This window comes from Rhododendron vialii, chromosome 3a (genome assembly GCF_030253575.1).
Source record: "Rhododendron vialii isolate Sample 1 chromosome 3a, ASM3025357v1".
NCBI classification, from domain to species: domain Eukaryota; kingdom Viridiplantae; phylum Streptophyta; class Magnoliopsida; order Ericales; family Ericaceae; genus Rhododendron; species Rhododendron vialii.
Window position 1 is genome coordinate 33,269,479 of NC_080559.1, and position 15,589 is coordinate 33,285,067.

The following is a 15,589-nucleotide window of genomic DNA, read 5'->3' on the forward strand; positions in this document are numbered from 1 at the left end:
TGGGTGCGAGCTCCTGATTTTGTGGTTATTGGCGGTGGATCTATGGGAGGAGGGTCTCCCCTAGATCCACCCCTGCAACCAATGTGAAAGTGCGGGCAACAATTCTGGACCATAGAGGTACTATGTGCACTTCTCTACATCTCTCCATCTCTCCAATCCTGTATATCTAGAATTTATGAAAATAACAGCGTATGTAAGTAGGGAACACAGTACATACAAACAGAATTTAGTTACAGAAACTTCATACAGAATGATATGGCTCATTTACATGTACCTATTGGACATGAAAAAAAGTCCCCATCTTAGTTTGCAGACATGCCAAATATACATCAAATAGTTTTTCTGGATACATAAATCTCTTGTCAGAAAAGCACTTTTTCATTTAAACAAACAACTAAAATGATGGGAGCATGCAAGTGGCCAATTCCTACAAATCAGTGAGATCTCGAATGAAGGGGAAATTCAATGAAGGCGAGTTTTGTTACCTGATCATCTCTGAAGAAGCTGTAGAAGGACATTTGAACGATGCCTTTAGAGCTCATGATGAGGCCCAAGGCTAGAGCATATCCTTGAAGGGCATTCGGCAAATACATGCAGGTATGATACACGCAACAACCTTCGCCAAGAAAACCACAATGATGAGGACGACAATAGAAATCGCATACGGGTTAGACAGATTGATGGCTTGCAGATTCACCCTCAATGAGATCAAGGTCATGAAAAGTGGTATAAACAGACCGGAAACAAAGGAATCGAGCTTATCAGCCAATGCGGACCCTAGTGGCGGTCCATCTGGTACAGCAAATCCGATGATAAAAGGACCCAATATAGGAAATTCTCCAATCCAGTGAGTAAATGCACCAGCGAGTAAAATAAGCAGAATGACAGAGCAAATGTATGAGTCCTTGACAGGCCTTCCTTCTGGTGTCTGTTTGACGATCCATAGCATTGCAGGCCGAATGATGATAATGACAACAAGAATGAAACAAATAATCAATTCGATGAGCTGAAGTGTGCTTGATAACGAATGGTCTTCCATGAAAGACCTAAGCGTATTCATTATGAATGCGAGAGTTATGCCTAGTATTTCACTGGAGAGAGATGAGGCTAGTGCTAACCGACCGAGCTCTGAATTGAGGATTTTGAGCTCTTTGAGAAGCATAGCCACGACAACAAATAGGCTCACGGATTGTAAACTGGAATCAAATACCAGACTAGCTGTTGAACCATCGTCCTTGTCTCTTATGAATTCTTATAGGAGCAGGTTTTTGTGTTGGACTCTCAAGGGTATCCAATATCCCCTTGGTCCATGTTTTTTAGGTTTTTTTTTTCTCAATGAAAAACAACTTATCAAAACAAACTTGTACTAAAGCTCATTGAATGGACTCATGTAGCGCGTCGATGATCAAAATCAAACACTCACACACGAATTGAGAGAAAACTTAACTATTATTAGATCATATGCAATACCATTACAAAAAAAAAAAAAGACTCTCCAAAGGAGCACTCCTTTGAGCTTGACTTCGTCTGGTTATCTCTCATCCTCACCACAAATCTCGCCTTGGGTGAATACTAATGATGAAATGATTTTTGATTATTTAATGAAGTGTGGAGAGCCCAATGAACGAGTACCAAAGAACTAGGGATGTGTGCATCAAACGAAACTTAGAATATGTAAATGGGCGTGAAAACAAACTTTAGACTTTGTCATTCAAATGATCTTTGAATCGGTCTACCTTCGACCGACTTTTCATAAATAAACTTTCATTATTTTAAATGGTCGTTTCCAACATCATTTAATAAAATTACAACCTCATTTATCATTATATAATTGATCTTAATCCGATTTAAAATAAAAATGATACGAGCGTTTTATTGAAAGAATTTATTTTTCAAACCATTGAGGGTAAAAATGTCATGTATTTGGAATTTGGTAGGTAATTAGATTGGACAAGCCTTCTAACGGTTCAATCCACGAGCAAATTGGAGTTCGGGAGTGTGTGGGGCAAGTCCGCAAAGTTGGACTTGTTTGCAATGTTCATGATACGCCCGGGGCGCATTGTAATGCGCCTGGGCGCAAAGGAGTGCGCCTGAGGCGCATTGTAATGCTGCATAACATGTTAAAATTTGAGGACTTGCCCCGGACACTCCCTAACTCTAATTTTCGTGTGGTTTGAACCGTTAGAAAGCTTGTCCGATTTACTTTCCAGCCAAAGTAGTTTGGATAAAAAATCATTTGTATATCTAATGAAGCGACCATTTTACCCTCGATGGGTCAAAATATAATTCGTTCTGGCAAAACGCGTGTATGTTTCTCATTTTAAATTGGATCAAGACCCATTATATATCAATAAATAGTGTTTTTAAAGTACTAAAAGATGAAGGGATCCAACGATAAATGGGAGTTGAACATATAGTTTCTCTTTCCCCACATTGAAACAAGCGACATTCTTTGTTGCGATTGGTGTATTTTTTGGAAGCATCAATCTGAATGATACATTGTTTGGCAACATCTATAAATTTGTTCTGAATCAGAATGATGGATTTCTATTTGAAATGTTGGTGCATTGGTATTGGCTGTTTTATGAAAAACTGAATGTCAATTTCAGTAGTTCATTACATCAAAAAAGAAAAAACGTACTGAATGCTTCAAGGCGCAATTCATATGCGCCAGAGGCGCATTATAAAAAGGGAAAAATAGGATGTGCTCAGGGAGCAATTCAAATGCGCTTGAGACACATTACAAAAAAGAAGAAATTCTGGTTGCGCCCAGCCGGAGGCGCGACTTAAATGTGCCTTACGAAAAGAGTTCAAATTAATCAGGATGCACGCCCTTGACGCCATTCAAATACGCTCGAGGCGCATGTGATGCAATTTTTTTTTGACTAGTTCGTTTTACTCCTGGTTGGATGGAGACTATAAAAGGCCAGCCTTTAAACATTAATTATTGTAAGGATTTTTAAAGCAAAAGAGACGCCCAAAAAGCCAGTGCGATGGGTTTCCAAGAGTTTCATCTCTGAAGATTTCATTGAACAACTTAAATCGATCTCCAATCATATCACTTCATTGAGAATTTCATATGCAATATAAAATTACTCATCATCAAATTATTTCTCATCAATGTCGGCATTCTTTGTTGGTTATGCTTTCCTTACAAGAAAATCCGTTAACTAGCTAAAAGTCCTATTCAATTAAAATGCAAGTTGACAATATCTTAATTTCTTGGTACATTTCAAGACAGGATATTGTTGAAGTTGACAATTGTTTTAACAAACTGCAAGGTGAAGTAAGGCGTAGCAGTGGGACACTGACCTTGCGTATCTAAGCGTCTGGGAAGAGTGTGAATCTTTTTCAAGGCAAAATGTCTGATTTTGCAATGGAAATTGGACTTCATAACAGTGTTTTCCAAACTTCATTGTTGGATTTTTATGCAAAGTTTGGGGACATGGAGAACAGCATTACATGGAGTGCTATTATATCAGAGAGCCAATATAATATGACCATGGGCTAGGTTTTGAAGCCTTGCAATTTTGTCCAAACGGCAGAAGAAGGAATGGAGCCGAATAGTATGACCTTCTTAAGCTTATTTTTTGCTTGTAGCCACTTTGAAGGTTGTAGAGTTGTTGTTGCGATGAAATGGCCATCTGTAGAATCGTTTATGCCATCAAATGGAGATTCGGAATGGGAAGCTGAACGAGGATTTGTTGGGCCGGTCATGAAATGGGCATTTGGTATGATTATGAAATTAGTGACTTTTACATGTGGTAGGATTTTGGGAGTGCTATTGTGTGACGACCCGAATTTTTACACTGCCTCAAAAATAATACATGTCCAGTAATTACAAGTCCTCAAGAACAAATATACATGGTGGGCCCTAAAAACTTCCAAAACGTTACAGATTTCTAAAGCTAAATCTTTCAAATACTCCAAGTCGGGTCCTCACTAATTTGCTCTGCACCTGAAAAATATAAAAAGCCCGGGTAGTATATGCAATACGAGGACAATAAACATGGCTATCAATAAGATTATGCTCAATAAACGAGGATAGCAAATCAATTAGGATCATTCTGAACATTTTTCATTTGTAGCCTTATACCCGGCTCATTTCGATAACATGCCAAGCACCACCCAGGTCAAACTCTGTATAGCCACTTGGGACCCATAAACATTCTAGACTCCCCGTAGGATAGTCAATCATACATCTTTCATACTTCTGTGACCTGATGGGCTTATACACGTACCAATTTGTTCCATGGCTTTCAGCCAAACATTTTCTGTGTCACGATACAAGAAGTGACAATAACTGAATCAATAAACTTAGAGATCAAATGAGTACAAATATGAGAGGATCAAAGAATACTCTTTGCAAAGAGATTTAGCTAGGAATGTATTGCACACTACCCGGTACCTTAAAATTATGATCGGGCCGTTAAACATGTGACACAAATATTTCAGCCAAAACTCATTGCCATACACGCACAGCCGGAAACCTCACTTGCTAAAAGCCTACATGATCAGTACGTTGATGACCAACAATACTAGCTTATAAAGCTATTCATGCATGAACTACTAGGGACATGTGTCCCACCGCCTCACCTTTTGCACAAAACCTTGACATCTCAATAGCCACATGTCTTCTTCCTCCAAGCATGACACTAGTTTTCCTTTTTCATTTCTTTTTTTTTTCCAAACGGCAAATACATCTCAAATTTCTAAGTAATACTCTCTTCTTTTTTTTTAAATTTAAAAATAATGATAATTTTAACCACCAAAATATGGGTCGTTACATATTGGCAGCCTGTTGAGTTCATGGGAACCAAAAAATGAGGGGAATATGTAGCAAAATGGCTCTTATATTTGGAACCTAAAAATGGTGGCTAGCTATTACACTCAGTAAAGTTCAAGCTGTTGTTGAGAGGTGGGATAGAGTTGAAGAAGTACGGAGAGTAGCCGAAGTGGAGCTGCGTTGAAGCCTAATGATCAATCCATGGGTTTGATTCTAGAAATCAATCACACCTTCAAATTCTTCAAATCTATGAGCCATTGGATGTTATATGTAGGAATGAAATTACATCAACAGAAAAAAACTGAATGCTCCCAACGTGCAGTTGAAATTCGCTTGCGAAGCCCTACAAAATGAGAGAAAATAGAATGCACCCGGGGCATGATTCAATAGCGCCTGAGGCACATTAAAAAAGGATAGAAAATGTGAATGCGCCCGGGAACAAAGTAAATGCGTCTGAGGCACGTGCAATGCAGCAAATATTTTTAATTTGTTTTTTTAACTAAGTTTTTCTAGTCCGAATTGGAGCGAGACTAAAAGATGGCAATCCTTCAAATATTATAACGATTTTTAAATCATAAGAGAGGCACAAGAAGCCCATACGAAGTGACTCCAAGGGTTGTTCGAGCATAAGAGTGCTCATTGAGTGGACTCGTGTAGCGTGCTGAGCATCAAAATCAAACACTCACACACGAATTGGGAGAAAACTTAACTATTATTGGATCACACACAATAACATTACAAAAAAAAAAAAAAAGACTCTCCAAAGGAGCACTCCTTTGAGCTCGACTCCCTCTGGTTATCTCTCACCCTCACCACAAATCTCGCCTAGGGTGAATCCTGATGATGAAATGGTTTTTGATTATTCAATGAAGTGTGGAGAGCCCAATGAACGATTACCACAGAACTAGGGATATGTGCGTCAAACGGAACTTAGAATATGTAAATGGGCGTGAAAACGAACTTTAGCCTTTGTTTCTCCAATAATCTTTGAATCGGTCTCCCTTCGACTGACTTTTCAGAAATAAAATTTAATTATGTTAATTGGTTGTTTCTATTATTTTTTAATACGGTTACAACCTTATTTATCATTATATAATTGGTCTTAATCCAATATAAAATAAAAACAATACGAGCGTTCTATTGAAAGAATTTTTTTTTCGACCAATTGAGGGTAAAAATGTCATGTATTTTGATGTAAATTTTTTTTTTCATTGGAACCAATTTGGTAGGTAATTAGATTGGACAAGCCTTCTAACGGTTCAATCCACGAGCAAATTGAAGTTCGGGAGTGTCTGGGGCAAGTCCGCAAAGTTGGACTTGTTTGCAATGTTCATGATGCGCCTGGGCGCAAAGGAGTGCGCCTGAGGCGCATTGTAATGCTGCATAACATGTTAAACTTTGAGGACTTGCCCCGGACACTCCCTAACTCTAATTTTCGCGTGGTTTGAACAGTTTGAAAGCTTGTCCGATTTACTTTCCAGCCAAAGTAGTTTGGATAAAAAATCATTTGTATATCTAATGAAGCGACCATTTTACCCTCAATGGGTCAAAATATAATTCGTTCTGGCAAAACGCATGTATGTTTCTTATTTTAAATTGGATCAAGACCCATTATATATCAATAAATAGTGTTTTTAAAGTACTAAATGATGGCGTGATCCAACGATAAATGGGAGTTGAACATATAGTTTCTCTTTCCCCACATTGAAACAAGCGATATTCTTGCTTGCGATTGGTAAATTTTTTTGGAAGCATCAATCTGAATGATACATTGTTTGCCAACAACTATAAATGTGTTTTGAATCAGAATGATGGATTTCTATTTGAAATGTTGGTGCATTGGTATGCCTCTTGGCTGTTTTATGAAAAACTGAATGTCTATTTCAGTAGTTCATTACATCAAAAAAGAAAAACGCACTGAATGCTCCCAAGGCGCAATTCATATGCGCCTAAGGCGCATTATTGAAAGGGAAATTATAGGATGTGCCCAGGGAACAATTCAAATGCACCTGAGACACATTACAAAAAAGAAGAAATTTTGGTTACGCCCAGCCGGAGGCCCGACTAAAATGTGCCTTACGAAAATTGTGCAAATTAATCAGGATGCACTCCCTTGGCAATATTCATATACGCCCGAGGCGCATGTGACGCAAATTATTTTTTACTGGTTCGTTTTAGTCTTGGTTGGCTGGAGACTATAAAGGGCCAGCCTTTCAACGTTAATTTAGTGTAAGGATTTTTCAAGCAAAAGAGACGCAGAAGAAGCCAGTGCAAAGGGTTTCCAAGAGTTCCATCCTTGAACATTTCATTGAACAAATTAAATTGATCTCCAATCAAATCGCTTCACTGAGAATTTCATATGGAACGTAAAATTACTCATCATCAAGTTCTTTCTCTTCAATGGCGTCATTCTTTGTTGGTTATGCTTAGAAAATCAGTTAACTAGCTAAAAGGCCTATTCCATTAAAATGCAAGTTGACAATACCTTGATTTCTTGGTACATTTCAAGACAGGATATTGTGGAAGTGGACAATTGTTTTAACAAACTGCAAGGTGAAGTAAGGCCTAGCAGTGGGACATTGACCTTGGGTATCTCACCTTTTGGGAAGAATGTTAATCTTTTCCAAGGCAAAATGTCTGATTTTGCTATTGAAAATGGGACGTCATCACAGTGTTGTCCAAACTTCATTGTTGGATTTTTTTGCAAATTAAAGTTTGGGGAGATGGAGAATAGCATTACTTGCAGTGCTATTATATCAGGTCTTATTGATGGAGAGCTGTTATAATACGACCATGCCCTAGGTTTTGAAGCCTGCAATTTTGTCGTTAAATAGCAGAAGAAGGAATGGAGCCGAATAGTATGACCTTCTTGAGCTTATTATCTGCTTGTAGCCACTCTGGCCATCTAGGTGAAGGCTGTAGAGTCATTTATGCCATGAAATGGAGATTCGGAATGGGAAGCTGAACGAGGATTTGTTGGGCAATGGGCATTTAGTAAGATTCTGAAACTAGTGACTTTTCCATATGGTAGGATTTTGGGAGCGCTATTGGCTGCCTGTAGAGTTCATGGGAACCTAAAAATGAGGGGAATATGTAGCAAAATGGCTCTTATATTTGGAACGTAAAAATGGTGGCTAGCTATTACACTCAGTAAAGTTCAAGCTGTTGCTGAGAGGTGAGATCGAGTTGAAGAAGTACGGAGAGTAGCCGAAGTGGAGCTGCGTTGAAGCCTAATGATCAATCCATGGGTTTGATTCTAGAAATCAATCACACCTTCAAATTCTTCAAATCTATGAGCCACTGGATGTTATATGTAGGAATGAAATTATATCAACAGAAAAAAACTGAATGCTCCCAACGTGCAGTTGAAATTCGCTTGCGAAGCCCTACAAAATGAGAGAAAATAGAATGCGCCCGGGGCATGATTCAATTTTGCCTGAGGCACATTAAAAAAGGATAGAAAATGTGAATGCGCCCGAGCACAACTTAAATGCGTCTGAGGCACATGCGATGCAGCAAATATTTTTAATTTGTTTTTTTAACTGAGTTTTTCTAGTCCGAATTGGAGCGAGACTAAAAGGAGGCAATCCTTCAAACATTATAACAATTTTTAAACCATAAGAGAGGCACAAGAAGCCCATACAAAGTGACTCCAAGGGTTGTTCTCGCATAAGAGTGCTCATTGAGTGGACTCGTGTAGCGTGTCGAGGATCAAAATCAAACACTCGCACATGAATTGGGAGAAAACTTAACTATTATTGGATCATACGTAATAACATTACAAAAAAAAGACTCTCCATAGAAGCACTCCTTTGAGCTTGACTCCGTCTGGTTATCTCCCTCCCTCACCACAAATCTCGCCTAGGGTGAATCCTGGTGATGAAACGGTTTTTGATTATTTAATGAAGTGTGGAGAGCCCAATGAACGAGTACCGTAGAACTAGGGATATGTGCATCAAACGGAACTTAGAATGTGTAAATGGGTGTGAAAACGAAATTTAGCCTTTATTGCTCCAATGATCTTTGAATCAGTCTCCCTTCGAGAAAATACTAGTACTGGTACTTCTCAATTACATAGATCTGCAAATGTCAAAGCCAACTAATTTGGTTCTAGACCCGAAGGAGCAGAAACATTTGAACTTGATTTGGTTGGGGTGCGCCAAGCCAAGGCAATAGTGCAACACCAAGCCAATGCATTAGAGGCCGCAGTAGCAAGCTACTGTAGTGGGCCCTCCCCTCAAAAAATTATGAATTTAATAAATAGTGAACCGATAGCCCACATATCAGATATTAAACTACTAAGAACCGATACTACACTTGATCTTTGCCAAAAGGCTTGTCTTCTTTTCTCTTAGGCTGCCTATTTTATAGTCAAGTTTTCTGTCCTCGTTTTTCTGCTTAGTTGATATAGGAAACAAACCCCAAAGTAACAAACTGGGTTTTGCTACTTTTGCACATATTCTGCTTGGTTTGTGCCGCCGGTTCGACTCGGTTGTTTGAAGCCTCTAAGCACCTAGTGAGTCCTTGTGTCCACCTCCATCATTGGCTAAACAATCATTTGGTTATCACATTTTGGGCTTTATTCTAACCAAAGCTATTGCATCGTTTGCCCAAATGATGTCCTCTCTGATCTCATCCGTATTCCGATCGAAGATGGAAGTTTCATTTACATTGTAACTGCTGAATCTATTGAGTTTGAGATTGCTTGGATTAAAAAAAAACCCCTCTAAATTAGCCCGTCAGATATCTAAATTAGCCCTCTAAATTGCTCAATAATGAGTTCAATATGCAGCTCTGTATTGCTTAGAATGTGATTGAGTTGGTTCTAGCTTCCGGAAGTCTTTGCTACCCCTTGAGATCCATTTGTTCCACTTTTTAGTCCTGTAATTCCTCTCTTCTTTTTGTTTGGTTTGGACCTTCTCTAGTACATGGCAGGTTTTTGTGTTGGACTCTCAAGGGTATCCAATATCCCCTTGGTCCATGTTTTTTAGTTTGTTTTTTCTCAATGAAAAGCAACTTACCAAAACAAACTTGTACTAAAGCTCATTGAGTGGACTCGTGTAGCGCGTCAAGGATCAAAGTCACACACGAATTGAGAGAAAACTTAACTATTATTGGATCATACGCAATAAAATTACAATAAAAAAAAAAAAGACGCTCAAGAGGATCACTACTTTGAGCTCGACTCCCTCTGGTTATCTCTCACCCTCACCACAAATCTCGTCTTTGGTGAATTCTGATGATGAAACGGTTTTTGATTATTTAATGAAGCGTGGAGAGCTCAATGAACAAGTACCATAGAACTAGGTATGTGTGCGTCAAACGTAACATAGAATGTTTAAATGGGCGTGCAAACGAACATTAGCCTTTGTCTCTCCAATGATCTTTGAATCGGTCTCCCTTCGACCGACTTTTCATAAATAATAAATTTTCATTATTTTAATTGGTCATTTCCATCGTCTTTTCATACAGTTAAAACCTTATTTATCATTATATAATTGGTCTTAATCCGATTTAAAATAAAAACGATACGAGCGTTTTATTGAAAGAATTTGTTTTTCGACCAATTGAGGGTAAAATGGTCATGTATTTTGATGTAAAAATTATTTTTCATTGGAACCAATTTGGTAGGAAATTAGATTGGACAAGCCTTCTAACGGTTCAATCCACGACCAAATTGGAGTTCGGGAGCGTCTGGGGCAAGTCCGCAAAGTTGGAATTGTTTGCAAGGTTCAGGATGCGCCCGGGGCGCATTGTAATGTGCCTGGGCGCAAAGGAGGGCGCCTGAGGCGCAATTTTTGCTGCATAACATGTTAAACTTTGCGGACTTGCCCCGGGCACTTCCGAACTCTAATTTTCGCTTGCTTTGAACCGTTAGAAAGCTTGTCCAATTTACTTTCTAGCCCAAGTAGTTTGGATAAAAAAATCATTTGTATATCTAATGAAGTGACCATTTTACCCTCAATGGGTCAAAATATGATTCGTTCCGGCAAAACGTGTGCATGTTTCTCATTTTAAATTGGATCATGACGCATTATATATCAATAAATAGTGTTTTTAAAGTACTAAAACATGGCAGGATCCAACCATAAATGGGAGTTGGACATATAGTTTCTCTTTCCTCACATTGAACCAACCGATTTTCTTGCTTGCAATTGGTATTTTTTTTGGAAGCATCAATCTGAATGATACATTGTTTGGCAACAACTATAAATGTGTTTTGAATCAGAATGATGGATTTCTATGTGAAATGTTGGTGCATTGGTATGCCTCTTGGCTGTTTTATGAAAAACTGAATGTCTATTTCAGTAGTTCATTACATCAAAAAAGAAAAACGTACTGAATGCTCCCCAGGCGTAATTCATATGCGCCTGAGGCGCATTATAGAAAGGGAAAAAATACGATGTGCCCAGGGAGCAATTCAATTGCGCCTTAGACACAATACAAAAAGAATAAATTCTGGGTGCGCCAGCCGGGCCGGACTTATATGTGCCTTACGAAAAGAGTGCAAATTAATCAGGATGCACGCCCTTGGCGCAATTCAAATATGCTCGAGGCGCATGTGATGCAAATTTTTTTTTGACTGGTTCGTTTTAGTCCTGGTTGGCTGGAGACTATAAAAGGCCAGCCTTTAAACATTAATTAGGGTAAGGATTTTTCAACCAAAAGAGACGCACAAGAAGCCAGTGCAAAGGGTTTCCAAGAGTTCCATCCAAGAAGATTTCATTGAATAACTTACATCGATCTCCAATCAAATCACTTCACTGAGACATTCATATAGAATCTAAAATTACTCATCATCAAATTATTTCTCATCAATGGCGGCATTCTTTGTTGGTTATGCTTTCGTTACAAGAAAATCAGTTAACTAGGTAAAAAGCCTATTCAATTGAAATGCAAGTTGACCATGTCTTGATTTCTTGGTACATTTCAAGACAGGATATGTTGGAAGTTGACAATTGTTTTAACAAACTGCAAGGTGAATAAAGGCCTAGCAGTGGGACATTGACCTTGCGTATCTCAGCTTCTGGGAAGAATGTTAATCTTTTTCAAGGCAAAATGTCTGATTTTGCTATTGAAAATGGACTTCATCACAGTGTTTTCCAAACTTCATTGTTGGATTTTTATGCAAAGTTTGGGGACATAGAGAACAACATTACTTGGAGTGCTATTATATCAGGTCTTATTGATGGAGAGCTGATATAATATGACCATGGGCTAGGTTTTGAAGTCCTACAATTTTGTCGTCAAATGGCAGAAGAAGGAATGGAGCATAATAGTATGACCTTCTTGAGCTTATTATTTGCTTCAAGCCACTTTGAAGGCTGTAGAGTTGTTTATGCCATGTAATGGAGATTCGAAATGGGAAGCTCAATGAGGATTTGTTGGGTCGGTCATGGAATTAGCATTTGGTATGATTCTGAAACAAGTTACTCTTCCATGTGGTAGGATTTTGGGAGCGCTATTGGCAACCTGTAGAGTTCATGGGAACCAAAAAATGAGGGGAATATGTAGCAAAATGGCTCTTATTTTTGGAACCTAAAAATGCTGGCTAGCTACTACACTCAGTAAAGTTCAAGCTGTTGCTGAAAGGTGGGATAGAGTTGAAGAAGTACGGAGAGTAGCCAAGGTGGAGCTGCGTTGAAGCCTAATGATCAATCCATGGGTTTGTTCCTGGAAATCAATCGCACCTTCAAATTCTTGAAATCTATAAGCCACTGGATGTTGTACATAGGAATGAAATTACATCAACAGAAAAAAAAAAAAAATGAATGCTCCCAACTGCAGTTGAAATTCGCTCGAGGCGCCCTACAGAATGAGAGAAAATAGAATGCGCCCGGGGTGCGATTCAATTGCGCCTGAGGCACATTACAAAAGGATAGAAAATGTGAAAGCGCCCAGGCGCAACTTAAATACGCCTGAGGCACATGTGATGTTGCAAATATTTTTAATTTGTTTTTTAAACTGAGTTTTTCTAGTCCAAATTGGAGCGAGACTAAAAAAAGGCGATCCTTCAAACATTATAATGATTTTTAAAGCATAAGAGAGGCACAAGAAGCCTGTACGAAGTGACTCCAAGGGTTATTCAAGCATAAGAGAGGCACAAGAGGCCAGTATAGGAAGGGATTCCAAGAGTTCCATCCATGAAGATGTGGACTTATTGAACAACTTGGATCGATCTCCAACCGAATCACTTCACCAAGGATCTCATATAGTAGATTGTAAAATTACGAATTGAGAGTGCGAGGATTGAGTGCGCAAGTACATTGTAAGAATTGAGAGCGGGAGCTTAAGACATTAATTTGAAGGAGTTAAAAACTAGAGCTGATTGATGATCCGCTTAACAAGGAAAGAGACTAACCCTGTTGTAATTTAACAGTCGACAAAATACTAGTACTTCTCAATTATACAGATCCGCATATGTCAAGCCAACTAATTTGGTTCCAAACCCGAAGTAGCAGAAATATTTGAACTTGGTTGGGTTGGGGTACGCCAAGCCAAGGCAATAATGCAACAGCAAGGCAACACATTAGAGGCCCCAGTACCAAGCTACTGTAGTGGGCCCTCTCCTCAAAAAATTATTAATTTAATAAAGAGTTAACCGACGGCCCACATATCAGATATTAAACTAATAAGAACAGATACTACACTTGATCTTTGCCAGAAGGCCGAGAAAGGTATGTCTTCTCTTCTCTTGGGCTGCCTATTTTATAGTCAAGTTTTCTCTCCTCGTTTTTCTGCTTAGTTGATGTGGGAAACAAACCCCAAAGTAACAAACTGGGTTTTACTGCTTTTGCACATATTCTGCTTGGTTTGTGCCGTCAGTTCGACTCGGTTGTTTGAAGCCTCTGAGCACCTAGTGAGTCATTGTGTCCACATATTACATTGTAACTGCTGAATCTATTGAGTATCAGATTGCTTGGAATAATCGCCTCCCCCCCCCCCCCCCCCCCCCCCCCCCCCCAAAAAAAAAAAAAAAAATTATCCATTAGATATCTAAATTAGCCCTCTAAATTGCCCAACAATGAGTTCAATACGCAGCTCTGTATAGCTTAGAATGTGTTTGAGTTGGTTCTAGCTTCAAGAAGTCTTTGGTACCCCTGCAGTTCCCTTTGTTCTGCTTTTTAGTCTTGTTATTCCTTTCTTCTTTATGTTTTGGTTTGGACCTTGTCTTGTACATGGCAGGGTTTTTTTTTGTTGGACTCTCAAGGGTTTCCAATATCTCCTTGGTCCTTGTTTTTTAGTTTGTTTTTTTCTCAATAAAAAGCCACTTACCAAAATAAACTTGTACTAAAGCTTTTTGAGTGGACTCATGTAGCGTGTCGAGGATCAAAACCCAACATTCACACACGAATTGAGAGAAAACTTAACTATTACTGGATCATATGCAATAACATTACAAAAAAAAAAAAAAAGACTCTCCAAAAGAGCACTCCTTTGAGCTCGACTATCTCTGGTTATCTCTTACCCTCACCATAAATTTCGCCTTGGGTGAATCCTAATGTTGAAATGATTTTTGATTATTTAATGAATTGTGGAAAGCCCAATGAGCCTTGAGGACACTCTTACAGAATGAACGAGTACCATAGAACTAGGGATGTGTGCGTCAAACAGAACTTAGAATGTGTAAATGGGAGTGAAAACGAACTTTAGCCTTTGTCGCTCCAATGATCTTTGAATCAATCTCCCTTCGACTGACTTTTCATAAATAAAATTTCATTATTTTAATTGGATGTTTTTATCATCTTTTAATACACTTAAAACCTTATTTATCATTATATAATTGGTCTTAATCCAATTTAACATAAAAACGATACTAGTGTTTTATTGAAAGAATTTGTTTTTTGACCAACTGAGGGTAAAATGGTCATGTATTTTGATGTAAAAATTATATTTCATTGCAACCAATTAGGTAGGAAATTAGATTGGACAAGCCTTCTAACGGTTCAATCCATGACCAAATTGGAGTTCGGGAGTGTTTGGGGCAAGTCCGCAAAGTTGGAATTGTTTGCAAGGTTCAGGATGCGCCCAAAGCGCATTGTAATGCGCCTGGGCGCAATGGAGGGCGCCTGAGGCGCAATTTTGGCGCATAACATGTTAAACTTTGCGGACTTGTCCCGGGCACTCCCGAACTCCAATTTTCGCATGCTTTGAACCATTAGAAAGCTTGTCCAATTTACTTTGTAGCCCAAGTAGTTTGGATAAAAAAATCATTTGTATATCTAATGAAGTGACCATTTTACGCTCGATGGGTCAAAATATGATTCGTTCCTTTAAAACGCGTGTATGTTTCTCATTTTAAATTGGATCAAGACCCATTATACATCAATAAATAGTGTTTTTAAAGTACTAAAACATGGCGGGATCCAACCATAAATGGGAGTTGAACATATAGTTTCTCTTTCCCCACATTGGACCAACCGATATTCTTGCTTGCGATTGGTATTTTTTTTGGAAGCGTCAATCTGAATGATACATTGTTTGGCAACAACTATAAATGTGTTTTGAATCAAAATGATGGATTTTTATGTGAAGTGTTGGTGCATTGGTATGCCTCTTGGCTGTTTTATTAAAAACTGAATGTCTATTTCAGTAGTTTATTGGAGTACGTCAAAACAGAAAAACGTACTGAATGTTCCCAAGGCGCAATTCATATGCGCTTGGGGCGCATTACAGAAAGGGAAAAAATAGGATGTGCCCAGGGAGCAATTCATTTGCGCCTGAGACACAATACAAAAAGAATAAATTCTGGGTGCGCCGAGCTGGGGCACGACTTAAATGTGCCTTACGAAAAGAATGCAA

The 15,589-nt window shown here is 38.7% G+C and overlaps 2 non-coding genes across 2 annotated transcripts; both read right to left on the minus strand.

Annotated features, from left to right (window-relative positions):
* Window positions 1-8,935: 8,935 nt before the first annotated feature.
* Window positions 8,936-9,126, minus strand: LOC131321531 (U2 spliceosomal RNA). Its single transcript, XR_009198570.1, has one exon. It is a non-coding gene; the product is annotated as a U2 spliceosomal RNA (small nuclear RNA).
* Window positions 9,127-13,269: 4,143 nt separating this feature from the next.
* LOC131321527 (U2 spliceosomal RNA) lies at window positions 13,270-13,468 on the minus strand. The gene has a single exon (XR_009198567.1). It is a non-coding gene; the product is annotated as a U2 spliceosomal RNA (small nuclear RNA).
* Between the last annotated feature and the right edge of the window lie 2,121 nt (window positions 13,469-15,589).